This window comes from Falco punctatus (genome assembly GCF_963210335.1).
Source record: "Falco punctatus genome assembly, chromosome: 2".
Lineage (NCBI taxonomy): Eukaryota > Metazoa > Chordata > Aves > Falconiformes > Falconidae > Falco > Falco punctatus.
This window is the reverse complement of record NC_137581.1, coordinates 80,968,628-80,991,652: the sequence shown is the minus strand read 5'-3', so window position 1 is coordinate 80,991,652 and position 23,025 is coordinate 80,968,628. Positions and strand designations below refer to the sequence as shown.

The following is a 23,025-nucleotide window of genomic DNA, read 5'->3' as shown; positions in this document are numbered from 1 at the left end:
GATGAGTATCTACTGTAGCAGTAACAAGGATCAAGACCCTACCATGCTGGGTACTACAGAAGAAAAGATGCCCAGACACTCATCGCTACAGCATCCAAGGAAATTTTACATTAAATGAGCAGCAACAGGAAAGTCACCAGTGGACTTCCTCCACTTCCTCCCCTCTCATCCTGCAAATAAAAATGTTGCCATGAAGACAGCAGAAGCTAAAAAGAAATGGACTATCTATCAAATGGGCTCAGCTTGTATGGAGAAAAGATGAGAGACAAATATTTCAACAATATGGGGATTAGGGTTTTGTAGCAGCAAGGTAAAAAAAGGTTGATTTTGTGGGACTGACTCCTGGTATGTGCTCCTGATGTTTTTCTATTGGTCTGTATTTTATGTTTGCCAAAAATGTCAAAGTGTGAGATGTAAGATTTTATTTTATGTCCACATATAATGAAGGAAGTAAAGCAAAGTAATCCATCAATCCAGTGGCTAACCTCCTTTCTCCCTTAGACTTGTGTATGTCTGCTTCTCCTGCACTCCCGAGAAACCGTGAACTGTCTCATCCCCAGGAAATATAACAAACCTTTAACTGCAGAAACAGAAAGTCTTATTGAGCATTTGGGAAATGATCTGAACAACGTTACCCATCTCCTATGGCAAAATGTTGCAGCAGAGACAGACGCAGTACTGGTGGAAATGACTGGCAGAGGGATACTGCAAAATACATGTGACTGTAGAACTCAATATGACTGATTCTCTGACTAGGGGAGCTGAACACAGGAACACACTGAGGAAAGCACTGCAATGTGCTGGATGGGCTGGCATTGCTGAATACTGAGTAGCAGCAAGAACAGGGCATATGCAGCAAGAGGAAAACAAATGTATCATCTGAAATAATGAAGCTGAGTTATATATTAAATGCTTTTGGGAAACTGGTAGATGTGAGTAAAGAGCAATGCTATCCTTGTGCCCCAAACCAGCCCAAGTTTTTGGTTTTCAGATCCTTCCTCACAGAATTCTTAAACGAACTTCAAAAGAAAAACAATATCTCTATGGTGAATGACAGAAGATGCAGGACTGAACAGAGTAGCTTTGCCCAGCAGCTGAGGACAAGGAAAGGACTCAGAAAGACAATCATCAGTTAAACTGGAATTAGCCAGGACACAGCAATAACGCCCAGCTGGTGGCTAGATTAGTATACCCTTACACTATGATTCATCTAGGTAGCAAACGCGTCTGTAAACAAACTCTGAGTGTTGCCTAAATTTGATTTCTTGGCCCCAGCTTTCCCATCTCAATGGTTCGGCTCCACCAGCAGGAGCAGCACTGGTGGAGTGAACATGGATAACGCCCCTAGGGTGGTGTTACCTTCACCAAGCTGCTGCTTCCACCGCTGGGAACAGGACAAGACACCTCCACTGAAACAGCTGCAGGGACCCCCCTTGGCAGTCGCACCCTGCAGCCCGGTGGTGCTGCACAGGGTGCTGCAGGCGTGTTCAGAAGGAGCTCTGAGAAACGTCCCTGCCACCCTGCCTTCTACCTGGCTCTGACATGAAGCGTGAAAGGGAGGACGGAGCTGCATGACAGTGGTTCAGGTCACCTCCCACCTCACCCAAGCGAGCACCAGATGGAGGGCAGTTTCTCACTTACCTGTGGGAGAACGGCTCTCCCTTCCCTCCCCTTGCACTCCCACAGGCATCCTGCCACAGGGCATGGTCTGCAAAGCCCATGAACAAGCTCTGTGCACCCTCTTAATCTCCAAAGCAGAGACTTGCCCATGAAAAAGGGTGCAGATGCTCTTGCCCAGGCTTCTCTGGGGCACGTGTAGCCCAGGCCCCCAGCAGAAGGCAGACCTGAACGGTGCCGTTGCAGCAGCACTGAAGTGTTGCTCTCGGCAGCAACGCTGTCTGAGCCACGTGAATTTTGTCTGTGTGATTTCCTCTAGCTTATCGTCTGATCTCTAGCCCCCAGTCAAACCGAACCGTAAGGGTTACAGGTGAGGGTACGAAAAGTGCTTTGTTCTCCCTTTGCATCCCTCCTTCTTCCCACCTCCCAGTCTCTTCCCTCACCTGAATCAATCCAAATTTACAGAAGTAGAATCAAAGTCAAAGAGCAAAAAATAGGGAATATGGAAAAAGCCTGTCATAAAATGAGATTACTCATACCATCATGAGGAAACAGGGCGATTATACACACTTTGCACAGAATGATAGAAGCAATAGGATTACTCACACAATCTCAAACTCTAATGAGGTGCATCAGTTACACTCCCACAGCAACCTGGAGAAAGAAGGAGAGTAAAATCTGAAGGAGCCTGTACAATCTGGTTTAACCTAATAAGGACCTTGTGAAAGAGTCACAGGTATTGAGAAAGTCACAATTAACATGTCCTACTTATGGTATGCCACAAGCCCGCTAACGACTGCAGTCCAGGGTTTCTACATGCACTCACCAGCCCAGTGGAGTCCAGGAGAGAGCATAGGCATGGCTGTTCTTCTAGCCATCTCCAACACCAGTGTCATCCTTAATGTAATTAATTCAGGACGAGAAGGTAGGTACAAAATCTAAAGAAAAAGTTCGCTGGTAGCTGTATTGAAACTTTGATGAATATACCTTATATTTTATTTTAAATCATTGGTGACACACTAAAAAGCTATTCACATAAAGACAGAGGAACAGGACAGATCTTCTTAAATGCACTTCTACCACCGGACCTCTTGAAAAGAGCAAGCGCTGGACTGATTTGATGTGTTTATGACTGTGAAGGTAGTATCTGTAAATGGTACCAATGGAAACATACCGTCTGAAATTATGTCTGTAAAATTTTATAAGACTGATTTTTGTAAATAGATTATGTACTACTTGCTAGATTTCCCTTCTGGATGGACTTTTTTGTGTGAAATTTAGAAAACGATCGGGAATCTCCTGGGCACAATTCATCCCATTCTATTACAGGGGTTTCAGCCAGGTGAACAGGACTCTCCTTGCCCAGTAGCCACACAGGAACCCCGGGGTAGCTGCACTGCAGGTGCCCACAGCAGCTCGAGATGGATCTGTCCCACTTTTCCGAGGAGCTGAGCTTCCTTCACAACTCCTTTTATACACCTGTTTGACCCTTCAGATAACCACAGCACTTAAATACATGCTCAAACTCTCCTTCTCCCAGGCAAAGAATTAAGCGTGTGTTTAAAATCTTTCCAGCACAGAGATGACTTCCCACTGGAGACCCACTTCATGGGAAAGTCCAAGGCTTCAAAATCTGTAATCCTTGATTTTGTGTGAGATTGAAATAATTTAAAATCAGTGGTTCACTTCAGACTTACAAAAATTCTTTGTTGCATCTTTGTATCATGTTGGCCTTTCTATTCTAATTTAAAAAGAATATATCTAAAATGTAAGCATAAAGATAAAACATAAGGTGAACATCACACACCTTAATTGTGTTGAAATAAAGCAAAATTTTTTGTGAAGATGTTGGTGAAATCATTGTGTTCTGTCAAACCTATCAATTTGTGTTGAATCAGCACTTTCTAAGTGTTCATCCAACTCAAGACTTTGTATGCTTGTTACAACTATTCCTTTTCAGCAGAAAAGCTTTCCCAATGCTTTTGATGGCACCATGATAACTCCTTTACAGAATTTCTATTTAAAATTCCCTTTACTTACATTGAAAAAATAATTATGTATCTTTTATTTTTTTGCTCCTTGCCATTAGAGCACCATCATCTTCATAAGAAAGCTGGTTTTTATCTACCTGGAGCTCTTCAGTTTGAATAATCTCAAGGAAAATTATGCAGAAGACTCCTCAGTTTGCATTTCCCCTCCCCCGAGGGCCTGAACTCTCCGAATGCATGACTGGAACATGGACTTCAACCCAAAGTTTTTGCAACAGCCCATTGGTGTTTCTGGTTATTTTCATGACTGATGTTACAATACACCCTTCTTGTAGGAAAAACAGGGTTCAGTTGATGAAACAAGAAAAACAAATGCTTCCCCAAGGCAAAAATTCCATGAACTGTTTGGATGTTTTCTATGTAGTTAACAAGCACTTCTGTCAGCATTTGGAAGTCTTAGACATTGGGTTTTGAATGGACTGAAGTAAAGAGACAGTTTGAATAGGATTTTACAGTTTCAACATGCTTAAGTACATTCCAGACTAAAATATTACTGTTTTATAACATCACTCATAAATAAATGAAGTTTTTAGGATAGACTTTATACTCAGGTTAATATAAATCTTAAATCATATCAGTACAGCTAGAATAACAGAAGAAGAATATGGTTATCTTCTAAACTTACAGGGTAGAGTGACACGACGTGCTCTTGAAACCTCCTTTTTAGTATATTTTCATTTAATGTGACCCTGTGCAATCAGACTACATGTGGAAACACTAAGTGCAGCTTTATGGACTTTTGGGGGCTCAGTGCAGCTGTAGGGATATAACCCACAGATGATCCAAACACAGGGAACGAAAAGGATTCAGTTTTTTAATACCAACATAATTTACTGACTTCATGCTGACATAGTGTAGGTGAACGTAAGACTGTCAAGAGGAGGACTAATTCTTGTTTTTCCCAACAGAAGGAAAAATATTAAACCAGCATTTTCATTGTCAGAAAATCAAATCAAATGAAACAAAACAAACAAACAAACAAGGATAGGAAAAAACCTCTTCAATTTTCTGTGGGTTTGGGGTAGCAGAACAACTGGCAAGCTGGAACTCAGATTCCAAAGCCAATGAATTCTTGAGGATGTCTCAGCACTGTCGTGGGATCAATGAATCAAAGACATACCACTGTCTCACAGGCAAGTTCCTCGGTTTTTTCCTTGCTGTTCCCCCTAAGGGGGAAACATTCCAGGAAGGATGTTGTTCTTTACGTAGAAACATGATACAGTGAGCCTGGAAGGAAGAGATACCTGACTGGGACAGGTTTCAGTTACCCAAGAGCTGATGTTTTTCCCATCACATCTGAGATGATCTATAAGTGCTCTGATGTGCATGATTATCTCAAAACTGAATGTTTAATACCCCCAGTCAAAATATGAGATGTTTACATGTGATTTTAATTTGATCAAAACCAAAGAGTATTGTTCCTAACTCAGGAGTTTGCTGTGGAAATTCAGATAATATTTGGACCATATTCAGAAAATAAATATGGAATAGTAATCCACGTTGCCCAATCTGTACAGTGCCAGGCAGAGTTAATCCTAACGGATTGAGTTATTTTGAATCCTGATTTCCCTAGGAAGTTTTAATTATTTTGGTTTACCTATTACATTTAACATGCAAGATTTTAAAATGCCAAATTCTACCAAGAAGCAGTTATGGCATGAGATTTAGTGACATAAACTCCTTGATACTTTGGACATCTGCAATGCAACCAGCTGTGATTATAGTTTTTAATAACATGGGAACTGCTGTAACCCAGGCCTGTTGTGAACAGACCCAACCAAAGCACAAGCCTTTCAACCCTTCCCTACTGCCAAAATGTCCTATTTGCCTAAATTGCAGACTTCAATTTCTCAATACTGCTTATTTTTGGCAGAGACCTAGAAAATCTAGTGTTCTCATCTGGGTTTTGGTTTTGAACAAAATCAAAATTTGAGGTCAAGTTTTGCCCTCGACTTTATTCACATGCACTTGTGTCCATGCTTCTACATGGATTCACCTTGGAGGAGCAGATGGTCTTAGGAAACCTGAACAGAATTTGAGTGGTAAAAGACTACTCACCTCAATGTCAATAGAATATTCTTGCACAACTATTAAGCAGTGAACTTAAATTAAACATCATATATATAGAAAAAAGCCTTGAATAATTATGGTTTCCAATTATTTGTCACTAACTAGAAATTAGCAAAACTATCAAAATGCCATTTGGTTTTCCATGAAGGACTGGTATATTTGGAAAAATATTTCCGTTTAATTTGGATTAAGGTTAATGACAGGATTGTTATTTGCTTCTGCAGCTATTCAAAAGTGCAAGGTATTTTTTAAGTAGTAACAGAACCCCTAGAGTATTACAAATTTTAGCTCAAAGGTTGTATATCAGGAAATTCAAAGCCAGAAGTGTTTTGCTTATAATTTTCTTGTTTTAAAAGCATCAGGCAATCTGAATGAAGAAACATAATCCTATGCAATCTGTATGACCAGTTATATAACCTGAGCTGGCACAGGTATGCAAACAGATGAAGAACAGAAAGCAAAAACTAATAATTTGAACTAAATGCAATTAATTATTGAATAATTAACCCTGATACCAACAATACCGATACCAAGAGACTCTTCTGCTCTCTTTGTAAATTCTGGTGTTTTATTAGTGTTGGGTTTGTCCCATATAATTCGGAGTGTTCTCAAAGTCAGCATGTTTGGCTTCAGAGTTCTATGATATGAAAACAAGAAACCTTTGCAAAATTTGCAATCCAATTCAATCTTGAGTTGAGATCACATCTTCCAGAGGCTGGATGTGTTCAAATTTACAGATTAAGTTTTTGGCTGTGGTTTATATGCAATTAGAAAATAATTAAGTGAAAAAATGTTCTGTAAACTAGCTGTATGAGGTTTCCCAACACAGTTTGTGAGCTCTTAAGGGAAAATTCAGTTCATCAATATAGAAATTTTTTTTCAAAAGCATTTTCAAAGTATAACAAAAGGAGAGTGTTGCTGTGTCACGGGCAGGATGTTGAACAAAGATGTCTTAGTGGTGATATTGGCATACATCTTTCACCATATCTCTTTAGTAATTATGCTTAGGTAGCAATAAAAATGAAGGATGGATGATTATTGATTATGGGACAAAGCCCAGACTGGTGTCTGAACAGTTAGTAATCTGAACTATGTAGATTGCTAGATGCTCATCTGCAGTACCGAGTACAAGCTACGGGTTTAATGGAAGGAGTTGTTATAAATATCATCTCTTCTGCTTTATCTCAGGCGGAATAAGTGCAGTCACCACAGTAAACCAGTGTCATATCCTGACTGAAAATGCTGCTTTGATTATGCCTAGGTAAATTCTGTCTGTTACCTGAAGTGTCTGTGAAAGAATTCTTAGTTCATGCAGTTCCAGCTTATTTGGAATTGAAAATAACATTTGACAAAAAAATGTTATAATTCACTCTCTTATCTTATTTTAATAGACAATAAGTGTCATTGATTCTGCATTTCGTTCTTTCCCAAATGGTCTCTGTATCTCTTTCCCTTGAATCAAGAAGATTTTACTTTTGTTGCCATTGGACTCAAAGATACTCACTACACACTTTTGAGAAGTACCTCGCTTAGTTTTGCTATATCATCTACTAAGTAAATCAGTTCGAAGGCATGTCTTCTTTACTTATTTAAAATGCATATGTATTTCTATCAAAACACTTCTTAGGTCTAAGAGCAAATTCTAACTGAGGCATCCCTACACTTCCACAGTTCCACTAACACCATGAGAGACACATGAAGGAAAAGTAGATACTTATCCAGGTACGCAGAAAACTAACTGTGTCTTTTCAATTATTTCAGTTTGGTTTTACACCATTTCAGATGTATATTGGTCAGTGTAGCCTACAGAAAATTATTATGAATTTAAGAAAAAAAGTCATGGCATCATTTCTGCACCCTGAAATGCCTGGGGAAATCTGTCTTCATGTCTCACTTTTTCACCTCAGCATTGAATATATAGAGGAGTTTTCAAAGGCGTAACAAAGGACTTGTTTATTAATAATATAGACTTCTTAGGCTTGTGGAGAAAGTTACAGGCATTTAGTTAACTACAGCATTATGAATAAGCAGTTGTAAGATGAAAGCGTAAGTGCAGTCTTCATATAACAGTGCTACTGGCTTAAGACTGGATATTCATCCAAGGCTTTTTACTTGCCAAGGGCCAAAATCATGTCTACAGACACATTTCAATCTTGTCCAACAGCAACACAGAAATAAAGAATGTGTCTCTGAGTCATATAAAGGGAAACTGAATACTATAACTGGCTGCATCTTCCTTCCCCTACTCATGCTTTAATTGTGCAATCAATAGTAAAATGTTTAAATCAATAATTTTGAAGTTGTAAGCTCAAAGCTGACACCAGTGGAGGAGGTTCTGCAGTGCCAGAGTTGCATTTTTCTAATAGTTGTGTCTTGCCTTGAGTGCATGGATCTATGGATCAGAACATCCGAAAAGAAAATTCACAGGATTCTCCCATGGAAGGATATCCCTTTTCCACTACTTTGGACTCCATCTGCTTTTCCATCTTGACTTCAATTCCATTACAGAAGATGAACGTGCTCAAGGAAAAGAACACCAAACCTCACAAAGGTACTTCAATCTAGAAACAATACAGAGAGAGCAGAGCTCTCGGAGCTTTTCTGGCACAGTGCTCTTGCCTTTCCCTATGCTCAAATTGTTTTCAAATACAAACCACTGAAATGGCTTGTAAATAACTGCTGTTGCGAGAGAGAGAAGCAAAGTCTGTATAAACTGAGCTACATGAGGACGGGGTGAAGCAAAGGGCTGAGAGGTCAGTCCCTGCCCCAGCAGCATCCCCTGGCTGGCTGCAGACCCAGCCTGTGCTCTGTGGTCCATGCAAGGGGAGAGGCTGCAGCCCCCACACAGCCTTCACACCAGCCCTGATCAGCCAGCAGCTCTTTTGTTGAGTACGACGTGAGTCAGACTGCTGCTGAAGGAAATCATTTTGTTTACAGCAATGGGAAGGGAATTGCTAGAGCAATTAAAATAATTTCTTGTTTCATAATACAAGCCATACCAAGAATGGCTGTTAGCTGTGTTTCAGTCTCAGGTACTTAAAACCAAACAAACAATCCATCAGAAAAAGTAGGTTCTAATTTCACAGAGGATTGTTAGTAAAAAGCAATTTTTATTTAATGCCCTCAAATCTTAGATGCTGCTGTGCCTGGCAGGCGCCCAGTCCACATTCTTGTTACTGAGGAGCACTCCCTTCCCGGCTGGCTGGAGGCACTGGGTGGATCAAGATACACACCACGGGCTGGGGGGGGGGCTGTCCTGTGCTGCCCACCTGAGGTTTTACCAGTTGCTGAAGGCTGTGAAGCCACTGGGTGTGCAAGGAGCAAAAGAGGTGAAACGTGGACGTGTCACCCAGTTTTCCTTACTAAGGCAGTTGTTGGCAGGGTACTCTCAGACCTCTGGTGGGACACAGAGACATGCTGCAGGTGCCCAAGGCCAGCCTGGCTCCAGTAAGGTGCATCCGTTTCATGGTTTGTCCACAGGTTTCACCAGTAAACACAAGATTTGTAATGGTGATGTTCCTGGGCCTGACTGGCCCAGGAAGGGAAAATGTCGTGTCTTTTGTTTCAGTTTGTTGAATTTTCTAACTGTGTGTCTGCATGGCAGAGCTGAAGTCCAAATACATTCCACCTGCTGATAGTACCCGTCAAGTCCAGAAATAATACTGAGATACTGATACAATCCATCACAGTCAATATTTCTCAAGACCCAAATGTTTACAGGGAACTTTCCAAGCAATTGGTTGGGAAGGAATAACAATCTCTCTCACACACACACACAGAAATGTACGGTTCCATGGAGTAATTCTGAAAAGCCAGGTTAAATAATGTATGAGCTGCTCATGGACATTTTGCAGCAGGAAAAATTGAAATCCAGTGTTACATATTTCACTGTGAGTTATTTGTTCAGTCCCATTGTTTGTTATCTGTTTAGAAAAGTAAAGTAATCTCCCCAAAGACCTTTCAATGCATCTGGGGTTAAATAAGGAGAAATATGATATCCTTTGGGATGGAGGGGCAGAGCATGAAGATACCTTTGTCCTTGCAGATAACTAAACTGAAGAGATGTTTTGCACCTGCAATTCTGAGTAAACGTACAGGTAGCTTTTGTTGTAGTTGTTTTAAAGTAACTGATAATGGTTGGCAGAAGTGCTGATAATTAACATTTATCAGTTGCAGAGAATTGTGGTGGATTATCCATCACTGGGAATACTTAAATCACAATTGGATACTTTTTTCCCCAAAGATACATGGTAATTAAACGAAGAATCAGTTCAAAGTCTTGAGACCTGTTACTACAGGCAACCTAAAGAGATGATCACAATAGCCTTTTGCTATGATTATTTGTACCATCGAGGCTTCATGGAGCAAGACTACCCTGCCACAGGCACAACATCAGAAGCAGAAGTTGCTCTGTGCCTGAACGGTTTTTCAGTGTAAAACTGAGATAGGAAGCAACAGAGGGATACAGGACAACGGGGCAAACTGAACTACGCAACAATACCAGGACGTAATTCTGAATCTGTAAATGCATTTAAGACACTGTGATCCTCTGAAGGTTCAGGAAGGTTCAAATATTCTGTGAATGTGATATATCAGTATCAACTTCCTAACGTTTTCTTTCTGGGGAAGGAAGGAAAAAAAAAAAAAAAGAGTTAACTGAGACAATGCAAACTATTAAATAGTAACTTTCCAATTAATATGTACAGGAAGGTAAATCCAGTAAGTCCTATGAAGGCTTTCTTTCAGTTTAGACTGGCTATATCAACCAAACCCTTCAGACATCAGCAGAATAAAAAGATCTGCTGTTTTCTTTTGCAGCCTGACACCAGAACTGCATTACATCTCACAGTCTTGGTAGGGCCAGGTCTGGAAAACACTTGCAACAAATATCCATGGCCTTCAGAAAATAGTGTACATAAATGTTGGTGGTGACATTGCACTGGCTAGAGCTGGGAGAGGCCCCCGCGAGATATAATACTGAAGACCTGTCTCCTTGGTGTTCTTAAGGAATCCATATCATTCTTGATCTCTTTCCAAGAAGACTTCAGCCAGGTGGAGGATTGCTAATGACTGCCTTACCTGCATTTCTTACGCCCTGCCAGGTTAATTATAACAAATCCCACAAATACAATATTCCTATGGATCTGCAGAAAACAGTTTATATCTATCCTAAAAGGGACAGAATTGAATTAGATGTTATCTTATGTTCTCATATGTAAATTATGTAACAGGATTTCAATTTAACTACCAAAATATTAGATATGACAGAATTAAAAAAAAAATAAAATAGTTTAAATGAAACGTATCCTCCAGTATTCTTTTTTATTTATAAATAATTATGCAACTATGAATCTCTGAAACTAGTTTTAATTGATAAATATTGCATAAGATCTGTACTAAATGTCTTTTCTAGAGATGATCTGTATTTTAAAACGGACTATAACTCTATAATGTGGGCTTATTTATAATAAATATTTAAGCAGACACATATCTTCAGGGATTAAATATCATTAATGGCAATGGAAAGGACACAGCTTGTGAAATGTATTTGGAAATCTCTTTTCCATATGGGAAAAACACTAGACAGAGGAAAGATGGTGATGAAATCCAGCCTAGAACATTGCAGCCTGAATTCCCAGTATTTTAGGAAGAATGTCAATAGCATTGTTGCCTTCAGTTAGATTTTTAGAGACCAGCAGCAGTGATGTTGCACCTGTTAACCTGCAACTGGGGCAAATTCAGGAATTATGCAGAGCTTCTCCAGACCTAGCATCCAGCTCCCCACCTGATAAAAGACAGCTGGAGGTGCTTGTTGCTGCACCTCTTAGTCTGGCACACACATCTCTTAACACACGAGAGCCTGGATTTCCTCAGCTCTGGGTGCAGTCTGAGGTTTACCTATTTGACAGCGTGGATATATTTAGGGAGAAGCTAACTTGTTAAAAGACACATCTGTAGCTTGTGTTCCAAGCTCAGAAAGCATTTGGGAATCGTTTAATTCATCTCTTTATTTCCTGTTGCAAATCTGACCATGTTCCTAAGCGCTGTTGGAGCCCTATGCCCTTTTGTAGCTCTCTGAGTACAAATTCTCTTCATAATGAAAAAGGCAATTAACAAATTGCAAAAGAAATATTCCATCATGGGAAACATGATTCTACATGTACATTATAGAAAAAAGGAACAAAAATCTGATCTCGACTGTGGTCACTTAAGTTAATAACGCTATTTCCATACATAGCATTAATTACTTGCTTCATATAGTTGCTGGATTGGTGCCTACAACCAAAGGAAAGATTTGAATTCGAAGGAGCAGTGGGAAGGCAGAATAATAGAGAGAAAAAGAAACACTGTGTATTCTTTCCTCAAACATTTGTTGCTTTCCTTTCTTTTTCCCTTTTTCTTTCCCTCCTTCTGTATTTAGGCTTTCCTTCCTATAGTCACCAATCTAGTCCACTATTTTAGTAACTCCTATCTTTAATGGATGGAATTTTCTTTCTACTTACATCCACCAACTGCAACAAGAGTGAAAAAAAAAAAAAAAGGTTTGTTTTGCCTCAAAAAGCAGCACTGCTGTGAAAAAATGACTGTAAAAGTGAAGTCGTCACACTGAACAAAACTGCCTCTCTTTGCATGAAGGGACATTGATTTTTCTTATTATTTTTTTTATTTTTTTGGAGAGCAGCATACAGCTTTGCTTGATATTTGTAAGGGAGAGCTAGCAGGGCTAAAGGAGTGAGCTCAGACCTCTGCTCTGTCTTGTGACTCATTAACAAGGCCACCCGCCCGGCCTCACGGGGTGACGTTTGCTGCCGACCCCATGAAGGGCATTGACGGCACTGCCATCACATGGGGTAGCTGAGGGCGCAGCATGACCCAGAGAAGATACTGGAGTGGGCACAGCTCCTGCTGGTGAGGGGCGAGGAGGGACCCAGGGGAGGGGGGGACTGAGCAACTTCCGAGTCGCATCGCATGACATGAGATGGCTTGATCTCACTAGGCATGTGATCCCTTTCCTCTAAGGGGAGAGGGAGGTAGACCATGGACCTCGACACCAGTTTTCAAACTCTGCTCTGATTTTATCTGTGTTTACTGCTTGTGATGACAGACAGGATGCAAAAATCTCAACTTCCCTTGGAGACTATGCTAAAACTGAAAGGTCTGGCAGCCAGTCATGCTGCTTTTTGACTGGTAAGCCAAAGCTCTTTATATAGGAACCATTAAAGCCATAAACATGAAACTCCACAGTACTGTTTTTACAGTCACCTTTCAGAGGGAGCAACAATCTAAAGTTAAAGCTTTTTGTAAGGGGGCACTTTATGAGTCTTGGACTTCAGTCTGTTTAGTTTATCCCCAGAAAGGTAAAAAGTGATCCGAACATGGTCTGTAAATACCTCTGATAGCAGAGGGCTTTTTAAACTAATGGAAAAGGGTAGAGCAAGATCCAACATCTGGCAACTATGCTAACTACATCCAGGAGCAAGGGCATGCATTCCTAATAGTCATGATCTCCAAGCAAATCACTTGCTCAAGTGTATGATGGATTCCCCCTTAGGTGAAGCCTTAAAATTGAACCTGTGTACCCTACTAACAGTTAAAGGCTTAACGAGGAACCCAGTTGATAAAAATCTACGACTTTTGTCAGGTGAGATGATCAGAAATAGTCCTTTTTGACATTAAAAATATATGCCTGCTGTTTAATTCCAGTGGTACGAAGGCAGCAGTATTTAATTTGGAAATTGTTCAATGAAGTGTCTTTCTTTTTCTTTCTCTCTCTCTCTCCCTCTCAAAACGTGCCTCTTCAGGAAGAAACGTGACATAAACACAGTGTTCATACAAAGGTTTACCGTTCAGTAAGTATTCCTATTCTTTGTTCTCCAAAGGAGTTAGTAGCTGTTGAGGGTCTAGACTTTTACCAGAATACTCAAGTCAGAGCATAAAAAAAATTAAAAAATTAAAAAGACTAATTAGACAAGGGTTATGAAAACATCTGTTGTTGGGTAAAAATAGCTCAGGTCAAGAGTGAAGTTTTCATTTTACCTGTCCTCTCACAAGTATAACTTACTGACTGTCTTTTGAGGTCATGTGCAAATACCTGTGGTCTGAACCTCAGACTCTCATAAATGAGTTCCACAGTTTGTGTGGAAATGTCATTCCTGAGATATTTCAAACTCCTGGGAGCACTCTGAAAAGTCCTGAAATTAAAACTGTTTTCATAGCCCACCATTAGAAATAACCACATGTTCTTGATGTCAGAGATGCAGTGCCAAATATGGTCTAATTTTTCTCAGGTTGCACTTCCTTAACCAACAACACGCTACCTTTTTCAATATTTTAGGTTTCCATACTTGATTCCATATACAACAGCCTCCTGTGCTCTCTAAAAGAGTCCAACACTATCGGTATCTCACGTACAAGTTAAATGGGTGTTGCGGTAAATGCTTTGTGGTAGAATTAATCATCTATAAAGATATCTAGGCTGTATTACATAGATTACAACAACTAACTGATATTCCTACATTGTTAGGACAGATTAATACAGAAAACAGATGAAATAAGGTTTTTAGTCAGGATAACAAGAAGGTCCTGTAAGTGTGACCAGAAATTATCTCACAGCACAGAGATCTGTGGGTTGATAACCTAAGAAGCATAGCTTGTAAGCAGTATCTGCCTTGTCCTGCTCTTCTCCATCAGCCTTTTGCCATTTTTGGATCCCACCTCTTTGGGAATGGATAAAAATTGCAGTTACGCTGCGATGGATGGGAGGACACTGGGCAAGCGCCTGCAGTCTAGTCACTTTACAGGCTGTAATGCTCCACACGGCAAGGAATCACACAGCAGCCATTTTCGCTTTTGCCAGCTGCTCTTCCTGCAGATGTACCTAGTGCTGCAGGGGACAGACATCCGTATGCAAAAAGGCTTCCACTGCCTTTCTCCCAAAGAGCGCTCATTCAGCGAGCAGCCCGTATACCTGGGTACAACGTTTTAGGCAGCCCAAGCCCATAGCTTATTCCACTTCAGGCTGCAGATCATGAAAACCACAGTCAGCATTCCTAGCAGCAGTTCAGCGCTAAGCCTCACATTCACCATCCTGCAGGATGGAGTGCTAATTATTCACATGGAATAATAGCTTTCTTATGAAGTAATACATTGACTCTCCTCCAAAATCTAGCTTGGAATTTAAAAGATTATGAGCAGTGCCAAGAAAACTACTCCAGGGCAAAACAACCCTGAATCTTCAAGTTTAGACAAGAGCCTTACTATAAACAAACAAAAGTGGGATATTGTTTAAACTGGTCTTTGAAATTGTCAGTGGGAGATCCATTTTTTTTTTGTCATGAAACCCTCCAAACAGGAGGGGAACTTTTACCTTCATATTGCAAAGTTAACTTCCAAATATTACCCAGGGACCATTTCATAAAACATGTTGTGATATATGCATTCTGTTGCACAGATATTGAAACAACCACTGCAAGCTCTTTTCCGTAATTACCACTTAAGGATGTCCTTGAGATCAAAGAGACTTGGCTGCTGGGAACTCAGAATTTCATTCCATCTTTCACTGGATTGACTTTGAACAAACCATTCTTTGGGCCACCAAAGCCAACCTCTCACTTTGTGAGGACAAACAATTTTAACGTAGAGTGTATTCTTCCCTCATGCTCTCTGACTTCATAGCAGCGATTGAAGAAACAGCTTGTTCATACCAAAAGTTCATGAAAACTTTGCACAAGTGTGCCATGCAGGAAAATCCTGATGCTCACAGCTGAGATTCTCAGGCACACAGTACTACATCCACCAAAATAAACTGAACTATATATATATTTGTATATATTTTAAAATATTTATATCAATTTGTTATATATTATAAATATTACATGTATATTTATGTAAGAAACACAGGTTGCTGAATTTCCTATTCAATGCAACTAAAAATGAGACTGAGAAAGAAAGGAACAAAATAACTTCTGTCATAAGGCTGCCCCAGTCCTGGCCTTGCCACATTGTTTCAGTGGTGACATGAGTCCACTGCGGCACCCAGGAAGGCAGATGCTCCGCTGAGGCTGTTTAGACCCTCCGCTCTGGAAGGGGCTTGTTGGGGAGCAACGGCTTCGATGGAAACTGCCTACACGTTTTATACTGGCTGCTGCACTGGAGTGTTGGCCTGTTTTCCTGGGGAGCTTTGACAGACATATTTTCCTACATATATAAAAAAATTTTCAAGCTAGGAGTTTTCATCATGATTTCACTTTGGAAGAATAACCAAAATGATGCATTTTTGGTAGACTAAGTTCTTTCTTGACCATAACCATGAAATATATTTTCAGAATGTATTTCTTCAAGAAAACGGTTATTTTTGATATTTTTACTGTTACATCATTTTGCTGTTTTCCATATTTTTTATCTTGGCTGCTTATGAATGCTTTGCAGACCAAATGAAGTTTTAAAATGATCACTGAAAACTTAAAAAATGGGCCAAAGCCCATTTTTTCAAAAACACTGTTTTATGTGTGAAAGCGAGTGGCATGAAAAATCTGCAAAATCTGAATTTTCTGTGGAATTGCAATGCCAAGTTTGAACAAGCATACCTGTTTCATCTGAGGAGGACAGACTGATGCTATCAGGGATCCCTGGTAAACTGAGTTGACTTTGAACCGATGACATAGGGCCATTTTCTCTAAATGCACATGTCAAGTGACATCATTACTGGTTTCTAGTTCAGACCTTGCTGTGATCTTTCTTTTTGCACTCATGAAGTTATGAGAATTTCAGAAATACTGGCACGGTCACAATGATTTGCAATTACTACTCAGTTCCTTTGAAAAGACAAACTTTCCCATGTCTCACTGACTCAGACTGCCTCAGCTATGGGCATCTTCAAATATCAATCCAGTGAAATGATGCGGTAGTCTAGAAAATGTCATTTCCTTGTCACAGAAGGATTTTCCAAGGTGCCACCATCTCCAGCTTCAGCTGGTTTTCAGATGAAGTTACAGCCATTTTGTAAGTTCTAAGGTGCTGAACTTAACAATTATGATTCATATTTTGGATATGGTATTTGGTTGCCTTATGATGATGTGTGCTTTAACTATTTTACCTTGTCCTGAGATTACTCAGACATTTATCCAGTATAAACAGTAACTTCAATAAAGTTATTTTGCCTCATCTCTTATTAGAAGACAAGACAATATTCTCAAGCCTCACTCGTTTCAAGTTAAGATCAAAACATGCAAATCACAGAATGACTGTCTCAATCCCACAAAGATTTGTATACATGGAGACTGCCCTGCTGACATCAACAAGGCTGCTCATCTGTTAAGCACATGTACATGGTTTTGTAGGGTAGAGAGGCACAAGTAGTTTTATTTCCAAACATGTTCCATGCATGTAACCCTCACTGACTCCCACACCTGTCTCTTAGTGTCTTTATCCACCAGGCTACTTGTGGAGGTGCCAGTCTGAAAATCTGATAGCCTTGACCCAAAAAAGTTAAGTTAATTTTAAGTTAAAGCTGGGATTTTGCATGAAAGCTACACCCCAATATACTGCTACACTGACCCGGAAAGGCAGCATTCTGCACTGTGGAAGTTAATATACCGCCTTGCTCTACCTCTCTGTGTATAAATTAGAAATTAGTGATGGACAATTATCTCCCACCTCATCGTAATCTCACTTGGGAGCTGCCTCCTGCTGGGAGTGAACTCAGAGTTCAGTAACAACTGACTGCTGGTTTTTCCAAAGAAGACAAGTAGGCATTCTTTAAATTATTCCCTTCAGTCAGACGCACTATATCACTGAAGATGTAGTAGCTTAACACGAAGCATATACATCTACATTTACCACTGATGTGATGTAGTCAAAGAAAGAATTATTTTTTTATCTTGTGTCCCTTGGTTAAAACCACTGGGAAAAGGAGTCATTTCTACTTACATATATCATGATTTGCCTTGAATGTGAATATGATCAGGTATCTTTGTGTGCACATGTGGGTATAAACTACATAACCATCAGTACAAGGATTTTTTGATTTTGATTTTTTTGATTCAGGCCTTCAGATAATATAAAATGTCAGTACTTTATTTGACACAGTGAAACTGCAGCCTTGCAGAAAAGGTGTGGAGAGTTTTTTCTGTTTCTAAATGATAACAACAACAACAACAACAATAATAATAATAATAATAATAACAACAACAACAACAATAACAATAATAATAATAGCCAAAGGTCTCTCTCACTAATGGGACAAAGCTTCCCAAATAAAAGGCAGTTTGCATACGGAAGCACGCAGGTCAGCTGGTGCCTGCTCCTACAAGGTGCATTACCAGGGAAGAGGTGGGGCCTGATTCCAGCCACAGGATACGGAAGAATGTCAGAAGATGACCAAACCCCACCAGATTTCCACAGCATGCAGAGCATGTGGCTAAGCCTGATCTCAGATACCCTAACAGGAGAAACATGTCATTGTTGTAGCTCAGAAAAATATAAAGGAAAAAATAGGAAGCTACAATCTGGTGGTTGGAACGGAGCACTTCCACATTACATTATTCTTTCAAAAGAACATTAACAAGTGATTGGTTCATTGGTTTTCTTTAACTGTGAGTTTTTCTAAGGGGAAAAGTCTGTCCACGCTTACTCAAATAGCATGTAAGTAAAAACTTCTCAAGGACGCAGGACCTACATATTGTATGTATGAAATCCCAAACTGTCTGGTTTTCCTAGATACTCTGTTTGAAGTAAATACTAGTTTATCAGTTCCATTGCATGTTTTAAAGTGTATCATGAAACAATCCTGTATCATCTCAACTTATTTGTAAAGTGTCTTATGGGGAAGTCTTTTAGTCTGAACATATTCCCAGATATCCAAGTCCAAGATTCCTCTACTTCTCAGTGACTGCAAGTGCAATTTTTTGCTTTATGGATGTCCAGCCCTTTTCAATTCCCTACAACTGATTCAAGTATATAGGTCACTTTAGAGCATATATGAACTTTCTTTACTTATTCACCTTTTTCTGAATACTAGAAATACTTTCTGGACCATGAAGCATTCATAGACAAAGAGCTGAAAATGATGGCACTGTAGGAAAGAGTGATAGCTTAGGAAATCTTCAGTAAAAAAAGCCATAAAGCCAAAGAGATTTTTTCAGGAATGAATGTGGAAATTTCCTATATTCAGGTTCTGTGGTTTAAGAAAATTGCCTCCTTTATTATTATTTACATTAGATTAGCACCTACATTACAATTGACATTGGCAGAATCAAAAAGACAATTAATTTTTCTCCTTTTTTAATATAGGAGTAAATAGAACTATTGTCCTGAGCTTTTCACCATCTGAAAACTGGACTTACCTCACCCTTATCTTATCCATTCTCACTACCAGAATCCAATTCATTAAGAAAATCCTCCCTCAGGAGAGCAACACAGATAAATGCAGTGACTTTTCACAGACTAGCGAATAACCGGCATCTCTGAAAAACCCTCTTGGCTTTGGAAGGCAGAGACCGAGCACTTGTAGATAACTTTTGGGTTCTCCCAATGATGGTGGAAATGGGAAGAGAAACATGAAGTAATGTTTCAGCCCTCTGGCCTTGCTTAGTGTGAGTTGCCAGGAAAATATCTAAAGCCTACAATTATGCTTTTTTAAAGACCCACTGTCTCATCATGGAGCATTTGGAGGTGGGGAAACAGTCTGTAACAGGCAGTTACCATGCTGTGTTTACACCATTTAAGAAACACTGTGTTATATCTTTTGTTTCTTTCTTCTTTCTTCCTTCCTCCTTCCTTGTTTGTTTGTTAGTTATAGTCCTTTTTACAAGATCACAACTGGTGGCTGTGGAAAATGACCACAAGATCGTTAGTAAACTATTAGATCATCCAAAATGGAATACTCCAAGTGACTAGTTCTTCCCCTTCCCCTCATCCTACAGAATTTGTATACAAACAAAACCAGAAGGACATTCAAAACAAAACAACTAAAATTGCCTCCAAAATTATTATTTTTCAAACTTTCCCATAGATAGGCATTTTTAGGTGTTGCCTTTAAAACACTGCAGCGCTCATAGAAGGGGATCTGTTAATAGTGTAGAACATCTATACCGAAGTTTGTGTGCAGCTAAAAATGAGACTGAGAAAGAAAGGAACAAAATAACTTCTGTCATAAGGCTGCCCCAGTCCTGGCCTTGCCACATTGTTTCAGTGGTGACATGAGTCCACTGCGGCACCCAGGAAGGCAGATGCTCCGCTGAGGCTGTTCAGACCCTCCACTCTGGAAGGGGCTTGTTGGGGAGCAACGGCTTCGATGGAAACTGCCTACACGTTTTATACTGGCTGCTGCACTGGAGTGTTGGCCTGTTTTCCTGGGGAGCTTTGACAGACATATTTTCCTACATATATAAAAAAATTTTCAAGCTAGGAGTTTTCATCATGATTTCACTTTGGAAGAATAACCAAAATGATGCATTTTTGGTAGACTAAGTTCTTTCTTGACCATAACCATGAAATATATTTTCAGAATGTATTTCTTCAAGAAAACGGTTATTTTTGATATTTTTACTGTTACATCATTTTGCTGTTTTCCATATTTTTTATCTTGGCTGCTTATGAATGCTTTGCAGACCAAATGAAGTTTTAAAATGATCACTGAAAACTTAAAAAATGGGCCAAAGCCCATTTTTTTCAAAAACACTGTTTTATGTGTGAAAGCGAGTGGCATGAAAAATCTGCAAAATCTGAATTTTCTGTGGAATTGCAATGCCAAGTTTGAACAAGCATACCTGTTTCATCTGAGGAGGACAGACTGATGCTATCAGGGATCCCTGGTAAACTCAGTTGACTTTGAACTGATGACATAGTAATGAAGGTTTGAAATTCCTGAGCCATCCAACTATTAACAGCTCTTTAAACTTACTACATACACACTGATACTGATCTGCTTATTACTGCAGAAGTTCTAAACATAAACATTATTATGAAATCTTGTTTTAGCCACCAAGAAGGGTGAGAGACTGAAGCACTAGACTACTTTTCTCTGCCTGGTATTCCACATGTGAGATTGGAGGTAGACATAACAGTCCTGTAACCTGCTCTGGGAGAAAAATAAGCCCTTATAGGACAAAATGGCCAGCAATTATGCAAACAATTCAGACTGAAAGGGCTTAGGAAAAGGTAGCTGGGAAAGAGGGAAGGCAAAACATCACAGCGGAGGGAAAAACAGTACAGAAAAGTGTGGTAAGGACACAGATGTGTCTTTTTGTCAAACCATGGTTTCTTTATTGGAAGGTCAATTAACAGGCTATTGTTTTTATAATGTATGTAGGCACTAGCAGGCAGAAAGGGTTGCAAAACCAGACAACCGCTCCATCCTACGGGGATGAAGATGAACCCCTGTGACTATAAGCAATTTTGTACTATCAGGTGTTCCTATCAGGCTCTTTTTCCCACTTCGTTTGAAGCAAAGAACAATTATGCTGCCTGTGTGGAATACATGCCCACTTTCCCTGGTTTGTTTAGATCACTAAAAGTGGCTGCTTTCCCTCTTTCAGTTTTTGTTTCCGGACTGATTGTGCACTGCAGCCTGATTTCCACTTGAGTCCACTCAAGAATAGGATGCTGAAACATGATTGTTTCCACTATTGGAGGCTGCTGGTTTTCAATGCCACACACTGCCTTAATGAGCTTCACCCCGAGCGCACGACTCAGCTGGCAGTGAAAAACAGGAAGCGTTTTGGCACATATTTTCCCTTTGTGGGGTGAAGGAGGAAGCAGACGCAAGGCCTGGCTCAACAGTGACACAATTAAAATGGAAACAGAGAGCTGCCTGGCCCTTGATGCGGCATGAGATCAAACCCGGGTCACCCCTGTAGGCTGACTCGCTGCCCACACCCCCGGTTTGCATTGGAGATATGTGAGAAACATCCACGTTGAAGTTATGTGGTCTCCAGAGGCCAGAGCCAGCAAAGACAAGGGGAAGTCTGCCTGCCGATTCCCACAATGTCTGGATCAAGGCCTGTCTCTTCCCTTCTAGTGAACAATGATCCTTCCAACTAAGTAGGTAGAAAATTTTGTCAGGTGAAGATTGCTTCTGTATTTGATGCTACGAGAATCTCTAAATGCCTATAGCTTTAAAAAAATAGTGGCATCTGTATTTACACTGAGCCACCTGTCCCATGTAATTTACAAGTGCAGATATTCCAGACTTGAAAAAGCAAGGTATCTTTTGGTGGTAATTCTTATAAGTGGGCCCATTTTATCTGTTGGCAAACATAGGATTTAATTCTCCCAGCTGTCTAGGTACTTTCCAAGTCCTCTTCATAGCTGTGTCTGAGTGCCCCAGTTGTTAATTCATCTTCATCATTCCCCTCTGAGAGGCAATCAGGCTAAGTACCTAATGATGATTTGGTACATAAAACTGAATGTAACCATGAGGAGAAGAGGGACTGACTGTCTTCTTGACCACATTAGTCATTTGGGAAAATACCCAGCAAAATGGTATTTAAGTGGACAATTGGACTCAAAACGTTCCAAGGTTGTGTTCCACTAGAGAGCACGATAAAGAAGAAGAGGTATGTCCCACTGGGTTGCATATTGCTTTCTCTGACTGTCCTCACCTACACGTGATCACACACAGCCTGCTGGAAAACCATGCCCCTTTCTCCAAATGGGACCGCTCAGGTATGTGTACATTTACAAAGGCCTCTGCAGCACTGCCTGCATACGTGAATGAAAGAACAAGCTTCCTCTGTAGCCTGCTCTATCAATTGATCACAAAATATCACCCTCCTCTACCACAAATATCATACCCTTTGGTCTACTTGCCTCTTCAAAGAAGGAAAAGCTGATGATCAGTGTCAGGAATTGCTGTGCACCAGGAATGGAAGCTTTTGCATATGACTGCTTCTGTCCATGCTGCTCCCAGTTCCCTGCTGCAGGCAGCCTAAGAACAGCAGCCTTTTCTTCTTCCTACCTTACAACAGGCTAACACTTTCCCTTCTATAGCTAGTAAGTGTCTAGATGGCTGTTGAGAATTTTTGGATGTTAGATTTCTTTCTTCATCTGGGATATTTTGTAATAATAGCAAGCACCAGGGCAGGCACAGGGAGGCACTAGCCTTTCTTTCTTTCATTGGTAAATGTCATTAAAAGCAATTTGGAAGCCATGCAGTTGTGAGAACAAAATATGATCCAAGTCTACACCTTGGCATATTTTTTTTTTTAATTCAAAGTGACCAAAGGTACATGAGAGAGCACTGTAGCATGACAACATTAATCTATGTTTCATTACGTCTGTCAGAACAGGA

At 40.1% G+C, this 23,025-nt stretch overlaps 1 long non-coding RNA gene across 1 annotated transcript in view; it reads right to left on the bottom strand.

Annotated features, from left to right (window-relative positions):
* LOC308059509 overlaps positions 1–23,025 on the bottom strand; it is a 146,544-nt gene that overhangs the window by 19,111 nt on the left and 104,408 nt on the right. Inside the window, exon 2 of the long non-coding RNA XR_013926276.1 lies at positions 2,224–2,271. This is a non-coding gene — a long non-coding RNA (uncharacterized lncRNA). The remainder of the gene's footprint in view (positions 1–2,223; positions 2,272–23,025) is intronic.